The sequence below is a fragment of the Antechinus flavipes genome, chromosome 4 (assembly GCF_016432865.1).
Source record: "Antechinus flavipes isolate AdamAnt ecotype Samford, QLD, Australia chromosome 4, AdamAnt_v2, whole genome shotgun sequence".
In the NCBI taxonomy this organism is placed as follows: Eukaryota; Metazoa; Chordata; class Mammalia; order Dasyuromorphia; family Dasyuridae; genus Antechinus; species Antechinus flavipes.
In genome coordinates, this window is record NC_067401.1 from 193251822 (window position 1) to 193277981 (window position 26160).

Genomic DNA, 26160 nt, shown 5'->3' on the forward strand with positions numbered 1-26160 from the left:
ATCTGCAAAGACCTTGGTTGAGGAAAGCTATTATATTGGGTACTTTGATGGGGGCTGGAACAGCCTGAGCTAATCACACCAGGATACTTGGGTGGGGCTTTAGGAACTGAGGTTCCCAGACTTAGATTCTTATCAGTTTTCAGCCAGGATCTCCTATTGGAATTAACAACACTTCAAAGGGGTGCCTTTTGACCAGGATTTCTAATTGAATCAAAGGCTCTGGCATCCTGGAAAGATAACTTGTTTTTTTTTTTTTTTTTGGGGGGGGGGCGGAGAATATGCCTTCCCCAGGAGGGGCTGAGACTCCTGAAAGGGATCACAGAGCGAAAAGGAAATAGTTTCTTCAAGGGACCACAACTTTAGTAAAGGAAACAGTTCCCTCTCGCTTCACTCTGGCTAGAAAAATTGCACCAGTCTTCACTATCCAATGCTGCGCACAACAACTCCCTCTCCCCATTTCCCACTCCCACATACATTCCCATCAACTCCTCACATTGATGAGGTCTAGATATGGGGTACCTAAATGAAATTAGGGTTTAATGGAGGTCTAGTGGCAGGTTCGGGGTGCAGGGAGTCAAATAGAGCTCCTTTGGATTCGGTGCAAGTAGTTAAATGAGGTCTAGTAATGGCGCGAGGGTCCCCTGTAAAGGAATTTACAGGCCTGAAAACCTAGATTGATAAAAGAGGTTTATTTTGGGAGTAGGAAGTAAGGTTAAAGAATAGTTAAAGAAATAGATAAAGGTAGAGAGAAGAGGGCACCGGAAACAGGGTTCCAGTGGACAGGTTGGCATGTTTGGAACCTCTGCAAAGAGAGGGCTCCAGCTTGACTCGTATAAGGAGAGATTTAGCTAAAGAGGCCAGTGGTTGGAGTCCCAGGGTGGCTCCTCACTGGATTTCAGTGGGGGCTTGAATTTGCTTAGTGGGGACTGGGAAACCTGAGCAGATCATTAGAATGGGGGATGGGACAGCCCAAGTTGACTCAGATCCAGGTGGGAGGTTGGGGGAGCCCGGATCTCCTATTGGAATTCAAATGGATGCTTCTGACCAGGATTTGCGAATCAAAGATCCTAGCTTCCTGGATTGATAATGCATCAGCCAGGAGGGGCTGGGAATCAGAAAGGAATAAATCAATCTGAAAGGACTAGTTTCTTAAAGGGACCACAACCCACATCAACATTGCTTAAAGTTCTTTACCTTCAGGTAGGTAGCAGGCTTTGAAATTCCACCAATAATAAATTCGGTTATTCACACTCAATCACTCATACCTTAGTGTGGATTAATTTTATCCTGTCAACACCTAGCCTAACAGGAAAGGAGTGGGGAGAGCTTTGAATTACAGCCCTTTAGAGTAGTTGGCATCTTGGAAAGAATACTAGGATTTGATTCCGAGAATTTATATTGGAAGAATCCTGATCTTACCACTAACTATATGATCTTGGACAAGTTATTCTATTCTAGGAGAGGGGGAGAATTAGTTTCCTCATCTATAAATTGGAAGATTGAACTAGATACTCTCCAAGGTCCTTTACAACCCTAGATTTTCTGATACTATTATTGTTTTGAGGGGAAAGGTCAGAATGAAGCTAAAGGAAGAGGATAAACAGCTGGTATAGTAATTAGGGTACTAGACTTAGGAGCAGGAAGTCTATTCAACTCCAGCCTCACTGAGTGAAGTCACTTAGCTGTTGTTTGTTTTGGTTTTTTCATCTATAAAATGGGAGTAATAATTTTCCTCATAGGGTTGTTGTGAGGATCAAATGAGATAATTATGTTATATGAAGGTTAGCTATTATTATTATTACTACTACTAGCTGTGTAGTACTGGGCAAGTCACATAATCTCTGCCTCAGTTTCCTCATCTGTTAAATGGGAACAATAATAGCACCTACCTCCCAAGGTTGTTGTAAGGATACAATGAGATAATACTTGTACAGCCTTTAGCAGTGCCTAGCACTTAGTAGGTCTCTATAAGTGCTTATTCCCTTTCCCTAAAGGCAGGCTTTGAGTTTGTTTGTTGATTTGGCTCTAGCCTGATTCCCCTGTTTTCACAAAGGAGGTAACTGAGACTGAGAGAAAGGAAATGAAATTGTTGCTGGGCATGAAAGTGACAGAGATGAAACTTGAATGGGGTTCTCTTCAATCTCAGGTAGAAGTCAGGAATATTCTGACCTACAATTGTTGCACATGAATACAACTGGACATGAAATACTTACAGTACAATAGGGGTGAAAAAATGTAACAAAATGGCAAGAAGCAGCTCTGGATTTATTTTTGTAAAATATTTAGACAACATTATGCTTGGCATATATTAGGTGCTTAATAAATGCTCAATAATATGATGCTTAATGAATGATTGGTCCCTTCCCTTCCCACTTCCCTTTAGACTAGGAGTTAGGAGACGGAGTTTTTATTGAGCTTCTGGCATAAATTCCTGGACTGGCTGGACTGGTAGCTTTACCCACCTGGGCCTCAGATTCCTTAGCTGTAAATGGAGGGAGTTGGGGTGGAAGAGAATCAATGTCTCTTTCTGCTCTAACAATCTGATTCTAGCCTAGCTTGTACTAATTATTGGGCTTTGGAGGGAGAAAGGGCACAAACTGAGTAATACAGTAAATTGAAGGTTGATGGATGAACCTTTAAAGATCTGCCTTTTACAACCCCCAGTTTCTTTTCAGAATCATCTCAAGTGCCCCTTTCTGTCTAAGACCTTCCCTGATTCCTCCAGCTGCTAATTCCTTTCCCTTCAAGGTTATCTTGTATTTGCTTTTTATATTTCTTATATGTACCTCCATAAACACCTGCCGTTACTTTGAGAACATAAGGTCCTTGAGGACAAGGACTATCTGGACCTAAATAACTCTGGAGGAGAAAGTGAAGCTGGTGACTTTGCACAGACCACCACCCTCACTCAAATCCAACTCACTTGCATGCCATGGCATCATTTCTCTGATGATCATGGTCCTCTTTAGAACGAAGGACTGACAAGGAGGACAATGAAAGACTCACAGTAGACAGTAAATGCTTGTTGATTGATTTTTAAAAATAGACTCAATTTGGTAAAGGAAAGAAAAGATTGAAGAAACATGGACAATATTGCATAGTTTGTCTTTCAACAACCCTTTTCTAGGCCCACCTAGTAAGAAACCACATTGCCAAATTCATCAACCTCTCTTCCTAAGCAGTGCACCACGCTGGATTGTAAAATTACCTGTTCTTTTTGTTTCTTTCTCCCATCAAAACTTTGTTTTTCAGTTCCTCTGTCTCAGACAAGAAAAATTAATTCATATTGAGGTGCTAAATTAAAAATTAGGATAGGGGAGAACCAGTCAAGACTTGATCAATTAATTTTGTCTTAGCATAGTTGATAAAATTGGGACAAGTAAGAAAGACAGGGTGGCAAATAAATGGCAAAGCAGTATCTGCAATTGATCATTTCTTTATAGAATGTGAAGAAATTCTCCTTGATGGTATTAAAGTATTCTAGCTACTGTCTAGACAAAAATATGCTGATGGTGACCCTAACATGAGTGTTCTAGAACAGGGTTTTACCAACTTGGTTTAATACACACACATATTTGTTTTAAAATATAATTGGTTTCCTTTATAATCATATATATATTATTTTATGTCTTTGAAAATATTATTTTGAGAAGAGCTTCACCAGACTGTCAAAGAGGATCTCGATGCAAAATAGGTTGAGTTTCTGTTCTATAAAGAATAGAAAACAACTTTAAAGAATGCTACCCAGAGGGGATTTTTTCCTTCCCCTCTCCTTATCAGTCAACATATCTTGATGTAGAAGTATTTCTTCAGTAAGGGACACCATAATCAGGAAGGAAGGAATGTAGTCAATGGAAGAATCTTCAAGAAAGGAGACTTCTGGCAGCAGAGTAGAGAGCCAGCTATGGATTCAAGAAAGAATTAGCCCTGGCAATTAGAAGTCAAGCTTTGAACCAGAGTAGGTCCAAGGTGCCCTACTGGGCGAGATGCTCGGGAGAAAGAAAGAGAAAGGTATAAAGCCATGAAGTATCCCATGAGTTGCTTTGGCTAGATAGGTGGGTTTACTATATCCATATATAATATACTATATAATTATATATAATATAATATATTCATTGCATATGCTCATTTGTCTCATTGATGCTGTATTTCAGTGGCAGAGTGTCTTATGGGAGATAGATAAATAGGTGGAAAGATGGATGAATGGACAGATATTTGACAAGCTAGATTGAAAGAGCACCTTAATATGTACCAGATATCCTATGCTAAACACTGAGGATACAAAAACAAGAAAAGAAGACAATTAGGAAAAGACAAAACAAAAAGGAGTTGGAAAACTGGAAAGGAGAAAAGAAGGAAGGCAATCCAGAGAATGAGCCAGAAGTGGAAAATGTTTTGAAATTGCTTTTCTTACAGAAGAAAATTTCAGGAAATGCTTTGCTTTGAGCTATTTATATCTACCAGCTAACATTAAAAAATAAGCACATATAACCTACAGTCTTAGGTATGTGAATGGGGTTTCCATTGATCTCCCTTCTCATTCTTATCTCTATGCGAGAAGTCCAACTACAGTCTCCTAGGGAAAGCCTTTTTTGACACTTCCCCCTTTTCTCCACCAGGTGGTGCTCACCTCTGTCCTTAATTGCTCAGGTCTACTAGATGTATCTAGGAGAGGCAATGAGTATATTAGGAAATAGAAAGCTAGCCTTGGATCCTAGAGGACTTGGATTCAAGTGGAACAGTGGGACACTGAGCAAATCATTCATAACTACTCAGTGCACTGAGCAACTCTCTAAGATTCTAAGTATCAATGAAGTTAACTGACCTGCATCTGAGAGTTCCCTATACCAATGAAATCGCATCTACTCTCTGTATGTCTTTCTGTACGTCTGCCTCGGTGTCTCTCTGTCTCTCTTGTTTCTCTGTGTCTCTCCTACATATATAATATTAGATATATACAAAGATGTAATTTATGTCATATCTATCTCAATAAATATATATCATGTTGGTCATCAATCTATACCTGTATTTATTAATCTATCATCAATTCATTCATCTACCAATCTATATCCACCTATATTTACCTATCCTTATCTTCCTGTATTTATCTACTTATCTATATCCACCTCTCTCTAATCTATCTTCATCTATTTATATCTATCTGTTTTCCTATCTATTCATCTCTTTCTCTCTCTTTCCTTTCTCTCTCTCTGTCTCTGTCTCTGTCTCTCATTCCCCCTATCCATCTAGCTATTTATCTATCTCTGAAATCACAAATTGCTCTCTCCTTCCATCTGGGAAGGCAAGGACTCTTGTTTTCTTCAGTGTCTAGATAGCAAAGTACTTAGCATGCTGGGTCTGAAGCTTTACAGACATGAATTCAAATCTGGTTTTAGACGCTTACTAGCTATATGATCCTGATCACATCACTTAATTTTATTCTTCCCATCTGTAAAATAGGGATAATAATAGCACAAAGTTGTTGTAAGGATCAACTGAGATAATATAAAAAGTGCTCTGCAAACCTGAAAGTACTATTGGGCATAGTTCCAAATTGCTCTCATAAAGCAATGATTGGATCAGTCTACAATTCCAACCAACAGTACATTAATTTCCCAGTTTTCCCACATTCTCTCCAACATTAACACTTTTCTTTTTTGTCGTATTGATCAATGTGAGATCAATCCCAGTGAGAGTATCTCAGAGTTGTTTTAATTTGCATTTCACTAATCAAAAGTTATTTAGAGCACTTCCTTATGTCTGCAGATATCTTTGATTTCTTCATCTGAAAATTGCCTGTTCATATCCTATGATCATTTATCTACTGGGGAATGGCTTGTGCTCCTATAAAGTTGACTCAGTTCTCTTTATAATTGAGAAATGAAGCCTTTATCATAGATACTTACTGTAAAGATCGTTTCCCAGCTTTTTGCTTTCCTTCTTATCTTGGTTGCATCAATTTTGTTTGTGCATGCTTTTTCATTTAAATTTCATTTAAAATAATCAAAATAATCTATTTTGCATTTTGTAATGGTCTCTAGCTTTTTTTGATCATGAAGGGGAAATGAACCCCTTCCTGTAAGTCTGACATAAGTCTCCTTGTTCTTCTATTGCACTTAATGATATCTCCCTTTAGATCTAAATCTTGCAACATTTAGACCTTATCCTGTTGTACAGTGTGAGAAGTTAGTCTATATCTAGTTTATTTCCTATTGCTTTCCAGTTTCCCCAGCAATTTTTGTCATATCCCATAAGTTGGAGTCTCTAGGTTTGACCCTTGCTTTCTACAACTGGATTCACAGTCCCCTATTTCCCTAATGCAGGGGAGTCAATAGATTAAGTCCTTATCTGAGTACCCAGTTTATGAATAAGGAAAGGATTGCCCATCAATGAGTTTGAGTGCTGAGAATAACATGCAAACAACGGGAAAGAGGGGAAAGGAGACAGAGGAAAACGGAATCTGGCATAAAGTTCAGTCATATACACTACAATAGAGTATAACTTGTATAAGGCCAGTGCTATGTTGTGGGGCACAAAGATATGGATCCCTTCAGAAGAAAAGGGATGCTCCAAAGTGCCTTCTGACTTAACCCCTCCAACTTGACTGAGTTGCATATTAGTGGGTAGGGCAAAATATTTCAAAGGGTTTATTACTAGGAAGAAAAAATAAGCTGATGGTAGACAAAATATTATTTTGGCAACTTTATTATCAGAGAAAAAAATAAATAGGTAATAGACTAAATATTTTTCTGGGGTGTTGTTAGCAGAGGAAAAAATAAGTTAATTGTAGATAAAATATTTGGGGGAAGACAGTTATACTAACTTTTTTATGTATAGTGAATTTTAATCATAGTCTTTAAATTATTTTTTGCTACTGTGGGAAAGTGTGAAGAGATACTTTTACAAATGTCAAGGACTAAAGTTATACTAACTTTTAAAAAACATTGTCAGTATTTTTCCATGAGTATTAAGCTTACAGTCTCCCTTAAGGGCAAACTGTAATGATGGCCTCAAAACCATCATGCCTAACTAATCCTATAATAATGTTTTCTCTGTATAGATTCTAGAAGCTTCAGCTCATAGCTTAAGGGGAAATTGTCACAGAGGTCTCATGATCACCAGTCCTAATCTTTTAACTTCTCTCTCTGTGCAATTATTTTTAGGTTCTGCCTCCAGAAAGCCTTCACAAAAAAACAAGTGGGAAGTGATCTCTAGGTGTAGTGCCGTGATTCTTGGACCACCCCCTTCCTACTCCCTCCCAAGGCAGATATCCTTATCATTGCTTAGTCAGGGTAGCTGAGAAGTGTTATAACCCAACTCTCTTGGTCACTCTTATGCCAGAGGAAAGCCCAGCTATTGGCTGATCTAGAAAACCTGAACTCAAGGTACTACTGTTCAGGTAGAAGCTACCAGAATTGTTGCCCTTACCTCTAGGAGAAAATAATGAGCCTTGCCACTCTCTGTTCTATAAAAGTGACTAATATAAGAACAGAGAGGTGAGCAGGGTACAATAGGAAAAAAATTGGGGGTTAAAGGAAAAAGAAAGAAAAATTGGGCCTGTCATCACAAGATTATATTTGAGTTCTTGTTCTGTTACTTATTATCTATGCAACTCTGGTCAAGACATTTGATCCTACTGAATTTCAGGCTTCCTCATCTCAAAAATGAGGGGGTTGGTCTAGAGAGTGGATCCTAAGTCATTTCACTGGCATGAGCCTCAGTTTCCTCCTATCTAAAATTACATGACCTATTTCACAAGATTGTTGAAAGGAAATTTTTTTAGTCTTAAAGTACTTAAAGTACAACTCTTGTAGGATCTCTGAACTCTTAGAGAAGCCAATTTCCTACACCCAAAAGGGTTGAGACTAAAAGAGGTATTTATTTACACCTTGTAAATAAAGTAATATGTTTTTATACATAATCACTGTTTGGTAATAATGGATCAAATCCTCATTCAAATATTAGCTATGTGATTCTGGGCAAAGCACTTATCCTCTTTATTTCTCAGTTTCTACTCTGACAGATAAGTAAGGGTGGGGACTCAACAGCTTCTTAAGGTATAGTCTTTGTCCTGGCTGGCTATTCCATATAGCTAGAATTCTCTCCTCCCCTTACCTCTGCCTCTTAGATTCTTTGCCTTTTTTCAAGGCTCAGTTCATAATAATAATAAAGCCATCACTTAATGTAAACATTTAAATAATTTAATTTAATAAGCGTTTAATTTGATTTAAGTAATGATAATTAATTTAAATAATTCAATACAAAAATTTAAATAAACATTTGATCTTCACAACAACTCTGGATGTTATGGTTGAGGAAGCTGAGAGTAGAGTCCCATAGCCTAGCAGTTTGCCATTTTCTTCTTCAGCTCATTTTATAGATGAGGAAACTGAGGCAAAACAGGTTTAAATGACTTGCCCAGGATCACAAAGCTACTATCTGAGGCTACATTTGAACTCAGGTCTTCCTGACTCTAGGTATGGTGCTCTATCCAGCATTTATTAAGCATCAACTACATGCCAGTCATCGTACTAGATGCTGGAAATATCAAGTTTATTCTACAGCTACAAACAAGTACATATATAAATATACGCCATATAGTAGGTATTTTAACAAATGGTAGTTGACTGACTGATCTATGAATTCATCCTCCTACCCTTCTTACAATGATACATATAACATCAGAATCACATGCTTCCAAGCTCTCAGGGACTCTGCTGCTCCCCAGCCTGCATCCTGGGTACTGTCCATCACAAAATAGTAGAGTTGAAAATGGAGCAAAATATAACACTTTTCCTTGTGGTAGCCAGCAACTGAGAACCAAGTAAAAATAAACTTGTGAATGTCATGGGTTACTATTGTGAAGCAAGACATGAAGAATAAGAGGAATTCTGAGTGAATGACTGCCTCACAGGCCATTCCATCTCAGGAATACCCCGCCATACCTTATCCCCCATTCTTGAGGGCTATTCTTGAACTCACCAGCTAGCATACTGTTCACCTACCTAGTATGGAACCATGAGGTCAATTCTACTGAGTACCTGGAAAGGATATCATTCTGCTCCCAAATCAGCCCAGTATTTTCCTGGACCAAAAAGGAGGGGAAAGGGAATGTCCTTCCACTTCCTAAGGTGTTTATTTCCTCATAATGATTCTTTGAGGGCAAAGACAGTTTTTGCTTTTGCATTTGTGAAAAATGCAGGCTAAGCCCAGCTCTGGGCAAGTAGAAATAATAATAATATTGACAGCAACATTTATATATCATTATTATCATCTCATTTGATCCTCAAAATAACCTTGAAAGATAGGTGCTATTATTATCAACCCCATTTTACATCTGAGGAAAACTTAGGCAAGAGTTAAGTGACTTGTTCAGGATCACACTGCTAATAAGTGCCCAAGGCCAAATTCAAACTGAAGAAATTATTAATAACCAATATCTTAAGAAATTCAGAACTCTTCCCTTCTTTCAAATTCCTGATTTTAAAAAGTTCATCTCTTGAAGGACATTATTGATTATGAGAATGAATTAACTTTCCTGATCTTGATCAGATCCTATCCAACTTTACTAGGAATTAATTGGGGAAAGCCCTTTGTGTCCTACTCAAGCTTGGGTGGAGACATATTCTTTTGTCTAGGTAGCTCCAGGCTGGAAGTAGTTTGGTGTGGAGAAAGTTTCTGTCTAAGAGTAACATGATGTCACTCTCAGCCCTTCATTTTATATAGCTCACCTTCTATTGTGTTGTCCAATCAGAGTCTCACCTGTTGGGAACTCCTACTCTTTGAAGGATATATGAATGTGAGCCCCACCATGATTGTCTTTTATTGAGAGAGCCAAATGACCATTCTTTTATTTATTATTTTTTTTATTTATTATTATTTATATAACCTATTGGCCTTATTAATAAAATGTATAGAACATTAGGCCTGGAGTCAGAAAGATCTGAATTCAGCTGTAAAATAGGGATGATAATAATAGCATCTATACCTGTTATTGCGAGAATCAAAAGATTTCATTTTTGTAAAACACTTGGCATATAGTTTTATTGTTGTGGTTCAGTCATTTCATTTGTGTACAACCCTCTGTGACTCTCTTGGGAATTTCCTTGGCAGAAATACTGGAGTGGTTTGCCATTTCCTTCTCTACCTCAGTTTACAGATGAGGAAACTGAGGCAAACAGGATTAAGTGACTTTCTAGAGTCACATAGCCAGTAAATGTCTGAGACCAGATTTGAACTCAGGTCCTCCTAATTATAGGTCAGGTACTCTATCCACATCTAGTAGGTACTTAGTAAATGCTTACTTCCTTCACAAAGGAGAGATAGACAGCTAATAGAACAGCTAATATAATAATATAAGTGAGGTTTTTGCTTAATTTATGAAAAGGAGGAGAGTTCATTCTAGAACAGAGATACTAGTGACTATGATGTAAAGACAAAAAACAATAATAAAATATAATCAATTAGCCAGGATTTATTAAGTATTAATTCATTTTATAAATAAGGGAACTGAGGCTAAGTGCTGGTTATATAAAAAGATTCAAAAGGCCATTCCCTACCCTCAAAGAACTCACAGTCTAAAAGGGAAAATAACATGCAGACAAATATAGACAAAGAAAATTTACATACAGGATAAATAGGAAATAATTATTAGAGGAAAGACACTTTAATTAAGAGGGATTCATGTAGAAGTTGGAACAAAAAAGAAGCCAAGGAGATCAGTAATCGGAGCAAATAAAGGAGAGCATCCCAGGCATAGAGGGACAGCCAGAGAAAATACTCAGAGACCAGAGATGAACTGGAACATGGAACAGCTGGGAGGACTATACCACTGGATCAAAGAATACAATTTGGACAGTAAAGTATAAGAAGAATGAAGAGCTAGGAGTAGATTAGATTATGAAGAGCTTTGAATGCTATAACAGAACATTTTGTATTTGATCTTGGAGGAAAGAGGGAACCACTGGAATTTATTGAGCAGGAACTGAGTTTAGGATCAGAACTGAACTTTAGGAAATCACTTTAGTGACTGCATAGAGGATGAGATGGAGTAGGGAGAAACTTGAGGCAGGCAGACCACCAGCATACTACAGCAATAATCAAAGCATGAGGAGATGAAGGCCAGCTCTAGAATGGTGGTTATGTCAGAGGGAAAAAGAGGATACATATAAGAGATGTTATAAAGGCAAAATCTACAAGCAAATCATATTTGGGAAATTACAGTGAGAAGAAGAGGAAAACTACTTGGTAATATGTCTGAGGGACTAGGAGAACTTACATATACGTATTCTACAGGGTATACTGGAGCCAGCTCAGGAAAAATAATGACTAATTTTTTTTTAATTATAGCTTTTTATTTATAAGTTATATGCATGGGTAATTATACAGCATTGACAATTGCAAAACCTTTTGTCCAATTTTTCCCCTCCTTCCCCCTATCCCCTCCCCCAGATGGCAGGTTGACCAATACATGTTAAATATGTTAAAGTATAAATTAAATATAATATAAGTATACATGAGACTAAATTTTTAGTGTGAGCCTTTACATCTTGGAAATAGTCAAATGCTACAGATGAGGGCTTGATTTATTGTTGGAGTGATTATCTAGATTTAAGAAGGTAATAGGAAAAATGCTAATAATTAAGTGTATTTTTTGTTTTTTGTTTTTTAAGTGTATTTTGAAGAGTCAGTTGTTAAATATTTACTATCATACTCCTGAACATAGATAGAGCTTTTACTAAGCACTCAACTTTCTGTCAGACATTCTCTAAGTACTGATGATACAAATACAGCTAAACAAAAGCCCCAGGTTTGGCAGCAGAAAATCTGGGTCCAAATCCCAATTCAGTCACTTATTATCTGTGTGACCTTGAACAAGTCACTTTTGGCTATTCTGATTAATGTGATGATCCAAGACAATTCCAAAGGTCTTATGATGAAATATTGTCCACCTCTAGAGAAAGAACTGAATGAAGTCTGAATGTAGACAGAAGCATACTTTTTTCCCTTTCTTTATTTTTCTTACTTGGTTTTTGTAACATAGCTAATATGGAAATGTGTATTGTGTTATTTCACATGTATAATTCATATCACAATTCTTGCCTTCTCAATGGATAGGCAGAAAGAAGAACTTGGAACTCTTTTTTTTTTTTTTTTTTTTTTTTTTTTTAAGAATGTCAAAAAGAAAAAAAGAAAGAAAGAACAAATCACAATCTCTGGGATGGAAGGGTGGCTCAGTTTCTTCATCTATAAAATGGTATGTTGGAGGAAATGGATTCTAGAATCATTTCCAGCTCTAAATCTATAATCCTAAAATTTCCTAAGTTTCAAAAAGTACTTCTGGGCTATCCTTAGTCTGAAATTCTGCTGTCTACAGCCCTAACTTACTTAAGAAAGGGTAATCCCTTATTAATATATCAATATATATCAGGTACTGTCCAGTTCTTAAGTGGAATCCCCTCACAAACCTTCTGTAAAGCATTAGATAAGTCTCAGAGGGCTTCCAGAAATTCAGAAGGATTAATTCCATTGTTACTTAGTAAATGCTACAGATAAAATTTGAATAGTTCAACCAGCTAGAGCTGAAAGGGAACTTTTTGCTGTTTTTAGTTGTGGCCAACTCTTTGTGACTCCACTTGGGGTTTTCTTGGCAAAGGTAATGGAATAGTTTGCCATTTCCTTCTCCAGCTCATTTGACAAATGGGGAAACTGAGATTAAACAGGAAAAGGGACTTGCTAAGGTCATACAGCTAATAAGTGTCTGAGGCTAGGTTTGAACTCAGGAAGATGTCTTTCTAATTCTAGGCTTGGTATTCTTTCCACTGTGACATCTAGTTGTCCAAAAGGCAATCTTAGGGATCCTCTTATTTTCCCTACCAGTTGCTCTATTTGCTTTCAGCTCCAAAAACATCATGCTCCCAAGTTGGGTGACTTCTGGTACTCTCCACTTTGAGCTTCTTATGTGCATCCCTAGGACTAAGTGGTGTTCAGCACACAGTAGATATTTGTTTAATAAATATTTATTGACTTTATGAATTGACTATCTCATTTAATTAATTAAATGACTTGCCCAAGATCATTCAAGTATTAAGCATCAGAGGCTGGATTTGAATTCCTATCTTTTGGCTTCAGATCCAGTATTCTTTCCATTATGCTGCACTGAACCTAGGCCTTTTATCCTGACTCCAGCACTCTATTCACTAAATCCAGTGACCTCATTAATATCTAAGTATAATGTCAATGACAACTGGCATTTCTATATCACCTTGTAAATTATTTTAGCTTATTAGACATTTAGGTGACAAAAAAGATAGAAGGCTCAGGAATCAGGAGGACCTGAATTCAAATCCATTCTCAGACTCTAATGACTTTTGTGATCCTTGGCAAGTTATTTAATCATTGTCTGCCTCAGTTTTCTCATCTGTAAAATGGGGATAATTGCACCCACATCTCAGGTTTGTGAGGATCAAATGAGATAATATTTGCAAAATGCTATATAAATATAACATGTGCCATACTAATCTTGCCATACTCCTGGTGTATTTGGGTAACTTCTGGAGTCCTTTCTGACTGAAATACTATCATTTACTGAAAGTTGATAGAAAGGCTTCAGGACCTAACTTTCTCTCTTTCACAATGATATTTTCATGAGCCCTTGTGGGAAAGAAGAAGATACAAGCATCTTTGAGCTTTTTAAGTGGACAAAAAACCTATTGACTAAGGTCATGACTGGCCACTCCAGTGGGTCACGTTAGAGTAGAGACTATACCAGCTGAAATGGTCATCTATAACAGTGTTAAAAAAAAAAAAAACCTCCAGCACATTCAGAAATGCCCAAGTATTAAAGGAAAAAGAAACTCAAGGTTATGTTGTTCCCAAGCAAAGGTAAGAAACTATGGACTTACAATGTTAAGGACACAGTCAATTAAATTTAACAGGGCTTAACAATGGTTCAGCGAAATATATCAAGAAGAGTTTGGTTAGGTTTTGTTCTGATACCTGAGGGAGTTTCTTTTTGGGAGCTGCTTCTGGTTTGTATTCTCTTTCCTCCATCCTGGATTCAAGGAGATTTGAACAGGAAAACAACAGGCTTTAATAGTCTGAGAGTATCAGAGAAGAGGCTTTTCCCAGAATGAGAACAGTTATCAGAGAAGTGGGTTTTTTTTTTTTTTGGCGGGGGATGTATGGTGCAGTCTGTTATCCCCAGTGGCATAGGATGTCTAGGTCTGTAGTCCAGACTTGCTCTAGACATATGGATTTCACTATTCACAAAATTCTCTGATAGTTTTTTGTAAGGTGTTTCCAATCTCCCTCAGATTCTGCTTGTGTAGACTGGTAGAGTGAGTTGTAGGCTTATGGTAAACTGTAATATTTTGTTTATTTTTGTTCTTTTCTTCTATTGCCTTCTATTATCTTTTGCCTTGTTGCTAAATTGATGTTTCGTGTTTAAGAATCAGCAGGATAATTGTGACTGATTTGTGTAAATGGAAAGCACAGTGTGGGGGCTCAGGAGTTAGTAGTGAGTAATAGGAGGGTATCTCTGCCCATCATTCCAAGGCAGTTATCCTAGGATCCTCACAGAGATATTGAATTGTAGCCACATGGTCATGGGACATAGATGGTTCTGTTTGGGAAAAGCTTCTAGACTTGCTATTCTGAGTGAGCAGAGAAATCCAGAAAGAGAGAAAGGGGTTGTAAACATCATGTTGGATACCACGCCCACAGACTACCTCACTTAAGTGGATGGGCATTCCTGGTCTCCATGTCTAAAGCATTTTGTAACCATAAGCTATTACATAAGTGTCAACTTTTTTTTAGACTGGATCAGTGATCTCATTGGTATAGAGAATTTTCAATGAAAAGATTCCTTCTACAAATTCAGATCAGCCTCTGCTTTGCATAGAAAGTTATCGGAGGCATTTGCCCAGGATCACACAGCCTGTATGTTTTAGAGGCCCACCACTGTTGCCATATTCTAGAATCCACCTCCTCGTTCTATTGAGGTCAAAGCTAAAGGCAATTTTGTGCAAAAGATAGATAAGATTAGGGAATTGAGATCGAATCAAAAAAACCTATGATCTAAACTTAAAGAACTCTATTACATTTCATGGTTGTGCTGTATCTGCCCATGATCTCCTTAACAAATGGGTTCTAGGACCAGGGCCCCTCTCCTTCTAGATGATTTTTCCTGCTTGATGATTTTCTGCCACTGTCCATTTCCTGACAGGGGCTGCTTTGGAGCCCCCACAAGAACAGGTAACATGGTGGTAGTCCCAGTCAGGGGTTTCCTTGTAGCAACCATGACAGCTACAGAAGGATCTGTCCAACAACAGCTCCTGTCCTGGGCGATTACTCTGAGGAAGTAATTTCCTTCTATCTTGGTCTTAAAATCAGACATGGGTCATTGGTGGACAAGCTTCTTTGGGAAGCTGATTCGTCTCTACAGGACAATTACAGTGGAATCTCTAGTTGGCATTCAAGTATCTTCTAGGCTGCACTTGGTATGATCATTCAATCAGGCTGAAGAAGTCATGAAGAATTAACAGATCAGTGAGCCCAGCAAAATCAGGGATGGGATCTTCTGAATGATCATCAGAACCCTTCCAGTTATTTCTCACTTCTATTAGGCATCAGAGAACATTTTCTGCCTCTAAAATTCCTACCCAGATCCTTAGATTGGGAAGCTTGGTTGCTTAAAGGCAGAAGTAATTAGATTGTATTTTTTTTTTTAAAAAAAAAGGAAAACCAAAAGAAAACATCAAAAATGAAGACAGGAACCACACTTAAGCCACACCTCCCCCCCAAAAAAACTTTCAAGTCACTTATGCTCTTTCCAGCAGACTTAGTAACTTTGCTTTGTACTCCATAGGAACTAATAAATTTGGAGCAATCTTAAAAAAAAAAAAAAAAACCAGCCTGTGACCTACTATAATTCAGCATGAGCTGAGGCTGGCCAGGAGAACTAAGGACAATAAAAGGAATTCTTTTTTTGTTTTGTTTCTTCAAAGCTATATTGAGGAAAAGAGGTTGGAATAAAGGATAAGAATGAAACTCCAGGTGGACAGGACAATGAAAGCAGACCACAGAGAATCCAGAGCAGCTCAATAAGTAATTTGCTTCTGATGGGTTTTTTTCTGCCAAGAAAAATTATTTTTGAACTGGAAAGGAAAGAACAAAAATGGCTAATAGAAGACTGGTGCCCAAAATAAATAGGAAGAAAGAAGCTAGGTGGCAAAGTGGATAGAGTGGTTGGTCTGGAATCAGGAAGCCTCATCTTTCTGAATTCAAATCTGGCCTCAGATACTTACTAGCTGTGTGACACTGAGCAAGTCACTTCATCCTATTTGCCTCAGTTTCCTCATATGTAAAATGAGTTGGAGAAGAAAATGGCAAACTACTCCAGTATCTTTGCCAAGAAAACTCCATATAGGGTCATGAAGAGTCAGACATGACTCTTCAACCAAAAAACAGAAAAATAAAATAAGATGGTAAGAAAGCATCTTTCATGAATTCACTTCACTAAATCCAGATGAATATGTATGTCTCGCATCTGAAACAGCTCACAGGTGTGATTGATGAATTCCTTTCAGTGACCTTTGGAAGACCAAGCAGAAAAAGAAAGGAACAGCCAGTCTGGAAAAGGGCAAATCTGCTTCTGATTTTTAAAAGAGAAGAGAATAAAGTTTGTATGTTATAGGTCAGTGAACTTCAATTCCTGGTAAAATGTTATAATATATTACTAATCAAGCGAATTCTTAGAAAAGAAGGTGGCAATTGCAAAGAACAATGTAGCTTTATTGAGAGAAAGTCATGCCAAATATATAAGACTGAGAGATTTCTCTGTAAGAAGTAGTAAAAGGATGTAAGCAATCAGTTCTCAAAAGAATTACCAACTATTAACAATCATATGAAATATTGCTTTAAATTACTAATAATAAGAGATGTAAATTAAAGAAGCTCTGAGGTTTCACCCCACACCTAGCAAATTGGCAAAGGTGACAAAAGACAGAAATAGTCTTTTATCTTTCTTTAGAGAGGGTGTGTTAAGTCAGGAATGCTAATACACTGTGAATTAGTTTAACCATTTTGAAAAACAATTTAAAACTACAATAAAAGCTCAGGTATTAAAATACCTTTCTTTATATGATCAAAAACATTTATTTAAAGCCATAGGCTAGCATTATTTGTAATGGAAAAACACAGAAAGCTTTCCCAACTAAATCAAGAAGGAAACAAGGATACCCATTGAATGCAGTTGTGGATAGGGGCAGAATTTATAAACAACCATAACATAGAGAATATTGTAAAAATCAGCCCTCCAAAAAATCTGCTACTTCAATCACCTTTGCAAAAAAAAAAAAAAAAGTATAGCTAGAATAAGATGAATAGATATGAAATGGGGAAAAATAATCTTTGCACACAACATCTTGGTTAGATATCAGACTTCCAAAATCTATAGGGAATTGACGTAAATCTATAAGATCAAGGGGGAGAGGGAACAAGTATTAAACATCAACTATATATCAGGTATAGTGCTAATAAACACTTTATAATTATTATTTCATTTGATCCTTACAACAGCTCCATAAGATAAAATTTAAAATGTTAATAGTGTTGGAGACTATTTGTTTCAGATTCTTCCTGACCCTATTTGGATTTTTCATAGCAAAGATACTGGAATGGCTTGCCATTTCATTTTCCAGTTTATTTTTACAGATGAGGAAACTGAGGCAAACAGGGTTAAGTGACTTGCCCAGGGTAGTAAATATCTGAGTCAAATTTGAACTCAGGCCTTCCTGACTCCAGGCTCAATGCTTCATTTACTGTGCTTACCTAGTTGCTTATTATTCCTAGCACATACTTAACTAATTATTATCTCCTTTTTTCTTTGAATGCTGTGTATGTATATAAACTAAAATTGATAAATAAACTAAATGATTGTTTCCTTCTTTCCTTGGTAAACATATGATAAATGTTGAATTGAGTATTTCTATAATTGTCTTTGATACAGCCGGTCCTACCCTAAATCTATCTATCGCTGGGGTTTTGTTTTTGGTTTTAATTTTTATATTATAAGCTCCCAGAAAACAGGAAGGAACCAAGTGCATTTTCTTTTCAATATGCCCAGCATAGTTGGGGAAGTTGAACAATTCTTTAGTTGGAGGTGGTGATAGATTCCATGCAGAAAGCCCACACAAATGGACTCCTGTGTATGCCTTAGCCGTCAGCAGCAGCAGCAGCATCATACAGAGGGAAGAAGCTATATCTGGACAGTATCAACCAACATACCATGAAAGGAGTGTATTTCAATGCTAGGAAATAGGAGAAATAGAAGAGGGCAAGAAGAATTTAGGGAGTTCTCCAGTCTCTTTTGGTTGCCATGGGTATTATGGAGAATAGCTTGTGGAGACCCTGAACGCCAGAATAAGGCATTTGTATTTTAATTTTAGCCAATAGGAAGTCACTGATGCTTTTGAGCTGGAGAGTGATGTAGTCAGTACCTTCTGATGCTTAAAGAAGCTTTTAATTTCTCCCTTGGGGAGACATCGACATTCATTTTGACTTATGTCTTGCCTTTGAACTCTGATGAATTTGGAGGAAAGAGTGAGGCTGATGATTTTGCACAGCTCTGTCTCACTTAAGTCCAATTCACTTGCAAGTCTAGACATCACCCTGCTGATGTCACTGATCAAATTTGAGAATGAAGGATGAACTACAACTTTCTGCCTGCTCCCTCCCCGTCCTCCACTCAGTGGCTTCAGCCCAACATATCCCTCAGCCCCTAGCATTCCTCTTGCTTCCGAGGACAGAAGGTAAGCTAGATGAGAAAACCGAATTTATCACAATCAGGGGGTGGAATGGGAACTGGAGGAATTTTCAGACATTTTATCATTCAGTAAGCATGATGCAAATGAAATGCCAAATTACAGCAAATGAGTGCTGATTACAGCTGATCTAGAGATAGAAATAGTTTGGTTTAGTCTTTGAGCCTCTGTCAGGGTAGAGAATACTCTGGGTTTCAAAGGGTGGGTAGGTCAGTGACTCAACAGGCAGGTCCCTTGAATAACTCTTCACTATCTCCCACTCTTTTGCTCCCTTTCCCACCCAATATGGAGGACAGCCATTAAGAAGTCTCCTCTGTCCCTGAGAGAGCCCCATCCTTCCCTAGACCTAGAGAATAAGGGACATCAGGGAAGAGGAAACAGCCCATTGTTCTGTAAAAAGAGGGCTAGACTTTAGTTCCAATCCTGTAGAACCTCCTGGGGCCTCTGTTTTTTCATTTGCAAAAGAAAAGGTCCAGACTAGATGACTTCAGAGGTCTCTTCAGCTCTGGATCTGTGAGTCTTACAAGCACCTCCAAATTCCAAGGTCTGGAAGACTTTCCCCATTGGCTTATGGGGTAGGTTCTGGTGATAATGGTTAGGGAGAAGGAGCAGAGGTGGACAGCCAAAGTGTTATCCCAAAAGGAGAGATAGGTAGGAGATCTAAACTCTGTGTGTGTGTGTGTGTGTGTGTGTGTGTGTGTGTGTGTGTGTGTGTGTGTATGGGCCTAAAGACAGAGGCAAGATCTGGGGAGGAGATGGGGGATGGAGGACAGATGGGGAAGAAAAAGGACAGATAAGCTGAGGGGCATCTGAAGAGCAAAGGAGACACAGCATCTGCCCCTGGGGCCTGATATTGAGACAGCCAGGCTCTTTAGGAGAAAGATGAGCCAGACCAGGGGGCCTGCTTTTATGACCAGGGAATTCAATACCCAGCCTCAGCCCCTCAGCATCCAACTTCCTCTTTCTCAAAGGAGATCCAGCTCCAAAGCAGGGAATTCTTCCCCCTTTCCTGTCACATCGTCTTTACCTTGTTTTCTCAGCGAGCCCAGGGCTGCTCAGGGTCTCGATTCTCCTTCTTCAGGACTCCCAGAAGCAGCCTGAAGTCTGACTTCCCCAGAGGTAGGATTGCCAGACTTCGGGTGAAAGAAAGAATAGCCTGCTTTTGTCCCATCTGGCTGGCATTTTAAACAGATGGGATGCCCTCCTTCTTGGTTTATTTTTTTAAATTTAGTAATGGGAAAAAGCCCAACAAGGTTTAATATCATTAAACTACTGAGGATTTTGTACTTCATAGACAATTAATGTTCTGGAGTTTAATAATGATAGCAATTACATAGCACTTTAAGGTTTGCAAAGTATCTCATCTGATCCTCACAACAATCCTGGAAGGTAGGTGCTATTATTATCCCCATTTTACAGGTGAAAAAAAATTGAGGCACACAGCTAGTGAATGATTAAAGCTGGCGTTGAATTCAAATCTTCCTAATTTCAGTTCCTACACTCTTAATCCACTGTCTCACCTAGTTGCCTAAAAGTAATAGCTATCATTTCCATTCTAAATATAATAGTTACTATTTATACGGAGGCAGCTGGGTGGTACAGTGGAGGGATAGCAAGGTCTAGAGTCAGGAATTTAAAACAGAGAATTTACTGAGTTGATTTTTGAGCACTTCATATATTCTCAGCATTGCCTTAGGGGATGTGGCCTAATAATAATAATAATACATTTCTATAGTATATCACAGTTTTACAAAACACTTGATTCATAAGTAATTGGGTGTTAGCTCATGAGGGTATTAATATCTCTATTTAATGGATGAAACAGTCAAGTGAATTGTCCAGAGTCAGAATAAGGGTCAGAACTGACCCAAAAGGCTCATTACATAAAACCAAACATTTGTTAGTTCATTTTTCCAGGAAGATAGGTGGGGATACTCAGATCATTAGATACTTTCATGGTTCTTGGTGAAAGGGTCAGAGCATTCCCTCTGATTGTCCTCTTGGAATGCTCTTCTCCTCCCCTCTGACCACTGACCTCTCTGGCTTCCTTTAAGTCCCAACTATAATTCCACTTCCAATAAGCAACCTTCCCCAATTCTTCTTAATTCCAGAGCTAGTTTGCATACTTCTCTCCTATTACATTGTAAGTTCTTTGAAGGCCCGGATTTTTGGTCTCTTGCATCCCACATAGTAGATACTATTATTAATAAATATTGATTAATTGATATTGCCCAATGCCTGTGGAAAACAGTGAGAGATCTTGAAGCTCTAGTAGCCCATTGTTACTTAAAGTCTTTTGCCCTCCTCCAGTCCTTACTGCCCTCTCCTTCTATCTCCTAAGCCAAGGCTGGAAAAGTGTGTAAGTGATAGCAGGAGGAGCATAGAGACCTATGTTTGAGTCATAGCATTGTCACTGACATTGAACAGGGTCACTTTCTCATAGTGAGCCTCAGTTTCCATCTCAGTAAAACGAGAGTTGGATTAGACTCCAAAGTCCTTTCCGGTTCTGACATCCCAGTTCTGACTCTGAGGAAGGGGAAGTGGTCCATGCGCTCTTCTCATCCCCTGTGGTGATTTTCTTCTTTTAAATTATAATATAAAGGTTCTCTGGGAGCGAGTTTCTCAGGGAGGTTTTCTGGAGGCAGCCTTAGTTTCAGTTAAGAGTAATAATCACCCAAAATGCAGCCAGCTGGTAAAAATGCAAACATTTATTTTCTCCCTCCAAAATAGCCCGGTGAGTTTTCTTAGAAGCCTCTTTCTCTCTCTCCTTGGTTCCAAGAGCTCTTGCAGCTTTGTCCTTTGCTTCTGCCTCTGCTTTCTTCAGCCTCCAGCTGGCCAGGTGGAAAATGGAATGGATCCCTCTTGTCTGGGAGAGAGGGCTTCTGGCTCTCAATCTCCCAGAGTGCTCTGCGTCTGTCCCAGCGTGCTCCTCTCCAATCTAATTCAGCTGAACTCCCTCTGAGAGCCTCTGTCTGTTTCTTATATATGAGAGAGTGGAATTGTGGGATATCTCCCAGCGTGCTCTCTGGCCCTAAGAGCTTCAAGGGAGGTGGATATCTCATACTAAACCCTGAAATCTCCCAAACGTGTGAACTCCAATGAGTAAAGGTGTGAACACAAGCATTGTATCAATTAGTTCTACTTAGTATCTTATTTCAGGTTCTGGCCCAAAACATCTCCTTGTAAAATCAGATCAAGGGTACTGAACCATGCTGAATTAGATCATTATTGTCTCTTATCAACTCTAATGACTTAACAGTTTGTAAAGATTCCAACAGTCCCCTCCCTATTAGCAGCAATGCTAAGGAAGAAGACTTAGCTCAATCCCTAGGACAGCTAAAAAAGGCAGGGGGATCCTTTCCGGAAAAGTCTGCCTCACCCCATGTCCTGCCCAACATACTGTACTCACATTACTCAACCACATCTCTAAGTCTAGGATATTTTTGGGCAAGTGTGTGTTTGGTTAAGAAGCACTTTTGCATTACAGATGCATGTCGATATACACGTATATTGTGGATATGTGCACTCCTACTTAATAAAAGAGTACCGTGGATTCCTATCCATGCATCATGGATATCCACTATAGCTTCTGTCCAAAATAGACTTGGCTCAAATCCAGTCAACTGCAGAGGATTAAATATTTTAATTAGTAGACTTTTATCCATGGGGTTTTTCTTGTGTGCACAGTCAATCCACACTCTTAAGTGAGGTTTTTTATTTTGTTTTGTTTTTTGGTCTAGAGATATGATTAAAGCTGTTTAGGTGAGACAAGTTCCTTCAGCCAGGAATATTAGCAGCTGTTCTTCAAATTTGTCTTAGAAAAATTATGTGGGGCACGCAACAAAAAAAGGTATGTGGTTGGTTGGGCTCAGAGATGGCCCCTGAATCCAACTGATGCAGACTCCAGCCTGGCTCTCTCGCCGTCACACCTGAGTGACTGTGGGTTTCATATCACCCACGTTTGTGACGCTCTATTACATGTGCACATATGTATGGAGAGAGATGGCGTGACGTTTACGTTACAGGTGTATATGCATACATACGTGTGTCCTGGAGTACCTATCACACACACGTGATGGAGTTTGTGTTGTATATATTTGGACATATAGATGCCATTGAACTGAATAACAGATTCATGTGTGTGTGGGGGGGTATATCTTCTAGATTTACATGCTAACTGGTGCGTGAGAATATGTGCACCATGAATTTATATGTTAAAAATAAACATAGCAATAGACGCACAGAATCACCAGCTCTCTAGAAAAAGGGTATGTATTTATGAACCCATATTGCACACGTATGATGAAGGTTGCAGAGAAGAGACATGGAATTCAGAACCAAGCCCCTGTGAGGCTTACCCCCCCCCCATATTATACATATGTGAGTGTGTGTGTAGTGTAATGTTTATGTTGTGATGACACTATGTAGCCGCATGTGACCACAGCCACACGGCATGTGCATGCACACAGGTACTCTGCACACTGTGTGACACTGCACATGTATGTGTGGGCATTTACATGCACACTATGTGACACTGCACATGGCATACATACACAGATAAATACAGAACTGCTGTAAATTGTGGGTACAGATAGTTTTATGCTGCTCAGTTCCAGAAGGCTTCGTGCCGTGTGGAACAGCTGAGTTTTTACTGGTACATGTCTGTGCAGAAATACACAGATGTGCACAGCTGCACATGTGTGCATGTGTATATATCTGTGTGTATCTACATATGCACAAGGATGCTCAGGGACATGTGTGTGTGTGCACAGACAGACCATGTCTGGCAGGTGACTTGGAATGTATTCTCTTATGTGCTGAACACGCGTGCAGAAGGATAACTAAGGGTTTGGAGGAGAGCTATGGGAGCCTGTGTCTGTGTTTGGGGAGGGTCTAAACATGTGTGTCTCTGTGCCAGGGAAAGGCGGGCTTGAGGTGGGTGCTTAGGCATGTAATGATGTACGGGACAGGTGTGTTCTCAGGCAGGTGATGGGTAGAAGGGGTGTGTGTGTGTGTGTGTGTGTGTGTGTGTGTGTGTGTGTGCTAAGTCTACACTGGAGGGAAGCTGGATGTGCAGAGCATTGCCGAGTTGCCATGGAAACCAGCAGAAGGAGGTGGGTGTCTGGAGAAGGAGGGAGAGGCAGAGAGGGGGGCGGGCACAGAAGGAGAAGGAGGAGGGTGAAGGGAAGGAGGGAGAAGGAGAGAAGCTGGCTGCCTGTATCCCTGTACAACTGTCTCATCTCAAGCAGAGTGGCGGCCCTTGGAGCAGCCAGGGGCTGCCTGCCTGGGCACTGGGTTCCCTTTCCCTGTCTCTGCCAGAGGAAGGACAGGAGGAGGAGAAGAAACTCAACCAGCCAGTCGGTTCCTGGTCTCTGCCGGGCTTTGGAAGGGAGGCTGGCTCCTGCTCCCTGCCTGGGCCCAGGTAGGCATCCAGCTGGGCAGAGGGCAGACATCGGGGAAGGGCTACAGGACCGGTGGGCATGATGAGGCTGTGGGGGTCGGAAGAGAGTCTGTAAAGGGGACGTGCCCTTACAGAGAATTCTGATCGCTTTTCTAGCCTTCCCTCCCTCTCCCTTCTCCCTCTGCCCCTCCAAGAGAAGGGGGTCCGTGTGTATCTGAGAGGACCAGAATGCAGGAAGGTCCTTGTTAGCTAGCATAGAGGAAGGGGGAGAAAGCTAGGGCTGGATGGTGCTTGAGCCCCCCGACTCAGGTTCAAGGGCTAGGCACTTTTACGGCTTCACTAATTCTATCCCAGGAAATCCCAGCTTGCTCCTGTGGTAGAGAACTTGTAGGACCCCCAGGATCCATCCCCTGGGCTTACAGAGAAGGAAACAGGCATTTGATCCCCAGCTTCCTTCCCTTTCTCCTTAATCCCAACTCCTTACCTGTTCCCCATGCAGTCTATGGGGCTCTGTCAGTGCTAAAATGCATGTGCTTCCTGGAGCCCCCCTCTCTGTCTCTGAGTGTGTGTGTGTGTGTGAGTCTGTGTGTGAGTGTGAGTATGTGTGTGAGTCTGTGTGTGTGTGTGTGAGTGTGTGTGTGTGAGTCTGTGTGTTTATGTGTGTGTGTCTGAGTGTGTGTGTGAGTGTGAGTGTGTGTGTGTGAGTGTGTGTGTGAGTCTGTGTGTGAGTGAGTGTGAGTATGTGTGTGAGTCTGAGTGTGTGTGTGTGAGTGTGTGTGTGTTTATGTGTGTGTGTGAGTGTGAGTGTGTGTGTGTGAGAGTGTGTGTGCGCGCGCGTGCTTGAGTGTAGGGGTGGTGAATTGTCATGCCCTCACACCATCTCACTCCTGCTGCTCTTCCTAGCCGGAGGCCAGAAGGTACCTGGCAAAGGTGAGGAGAGGACAGGGAAGACGCGGAGAGCACTTGTCACTGTTAAAACCGGAAGAGTTTTCTAATTTAGGGATCTTCTTCCCCTTGATTTCCATCCCCTCCTCCAGTCCCTTCCCTTTCCTCCCGGTATCCTCCCCGTAATCCTCTCGGTATCTGGGGAGGGCTTTGATCTTGGAATTATTTATTAGCAGACCTAAAGGGGAGCGGTTCACAGCCAGGGAGACCCCCATCCTCCCTCTCTGTTCCAGAGCAGCATCTACCCCGGGACTCCCTGTAAGTCCCGGAACCATCCCCTCCCCCTAGCCCCTTCTCTCCCTCCGAGCACAGGGAACATCCTTTTCTAGTTACATTTGTATTGAATTAAAAACTATGAAATTCTTTCCAGTTCTAAGAAATTTTACCTCAGAACCTTTTCCTACCCTGTGCTATCTTCTCCCCCCCCCCCCCCTTCTCTCGCCCCGCTTCCTTGCCTGACACCCGGGCTGACCAGGCGGCCGCGTCTGACATAGATGAAGCTGACCCTGGGTCAGAGACAAGGTACCCCAAGCCCTGCGGATTCCCCGAACCAGAGCCGGGAGTCCGAGCTCCTTCCCGCCTGCGGCATCGCTCGGAGACCTGACTGGGGAGGGGGAGTGGAGAGAGGGAGGTGCATTGCGGAGGAGGGAGGGAGGGAGGGAGGCAGCCAGACCTTTGGGGGAGGGGGGAGGGGAAAGGGGAGGGAGGCAGCCAGACCTTTGGGGGAGGGGGGAGGGAGGCAGCCAGACCTTTGGGGGAGGGGGGAGGGAGGCAGCCAGACCTTTGGGGGAGGGGGGAGAGGGGAGGCGCTCCGGAGGGACCCTCAGACTCCTCCTGCCTTTGCACCCAGAAGGGCTGTGGGGGGTCCTGGGGACTCTGCGGGAGCAAAGGCCTCCAGGCAGAGGCGTGAGGAGGGTACCTTGTGAACGTCTGACTCAGAAGCTAGAAGCGTGGGAGGGGGAAGACTGATTTTTTTTCTGAATTAAAGAG

General features: G+C 40.3%; 1 protein-coding gene across 2 annotated transcripts in view; it reads left to right on the forward strand.

The window, feature by feature from the left end:
- PACSIN1 (protein kinase C and casein kinase substrate in neurons 1) overlaps positions 1-26160 on the forward strand; it is a 105915-nt gene that overhangs the window by 41428 nt on the left and 38327 nt on the right. The window contains exon 1 of one of the 2 annotated variants that reach the window (XM_051996433.1): positions 24034-24246. The exons of the other annotated variant lie outside the window; for it this stretch is intronic. The gene's annotated coding sequence lies outside the window, so the exon portion shown is untranslated. Of the gene's footprint in view, positions 1-24033; positions 24247-26160 lie in introns of those variants that run through there. 2 annotated transcript variants of the gene reach the window in all.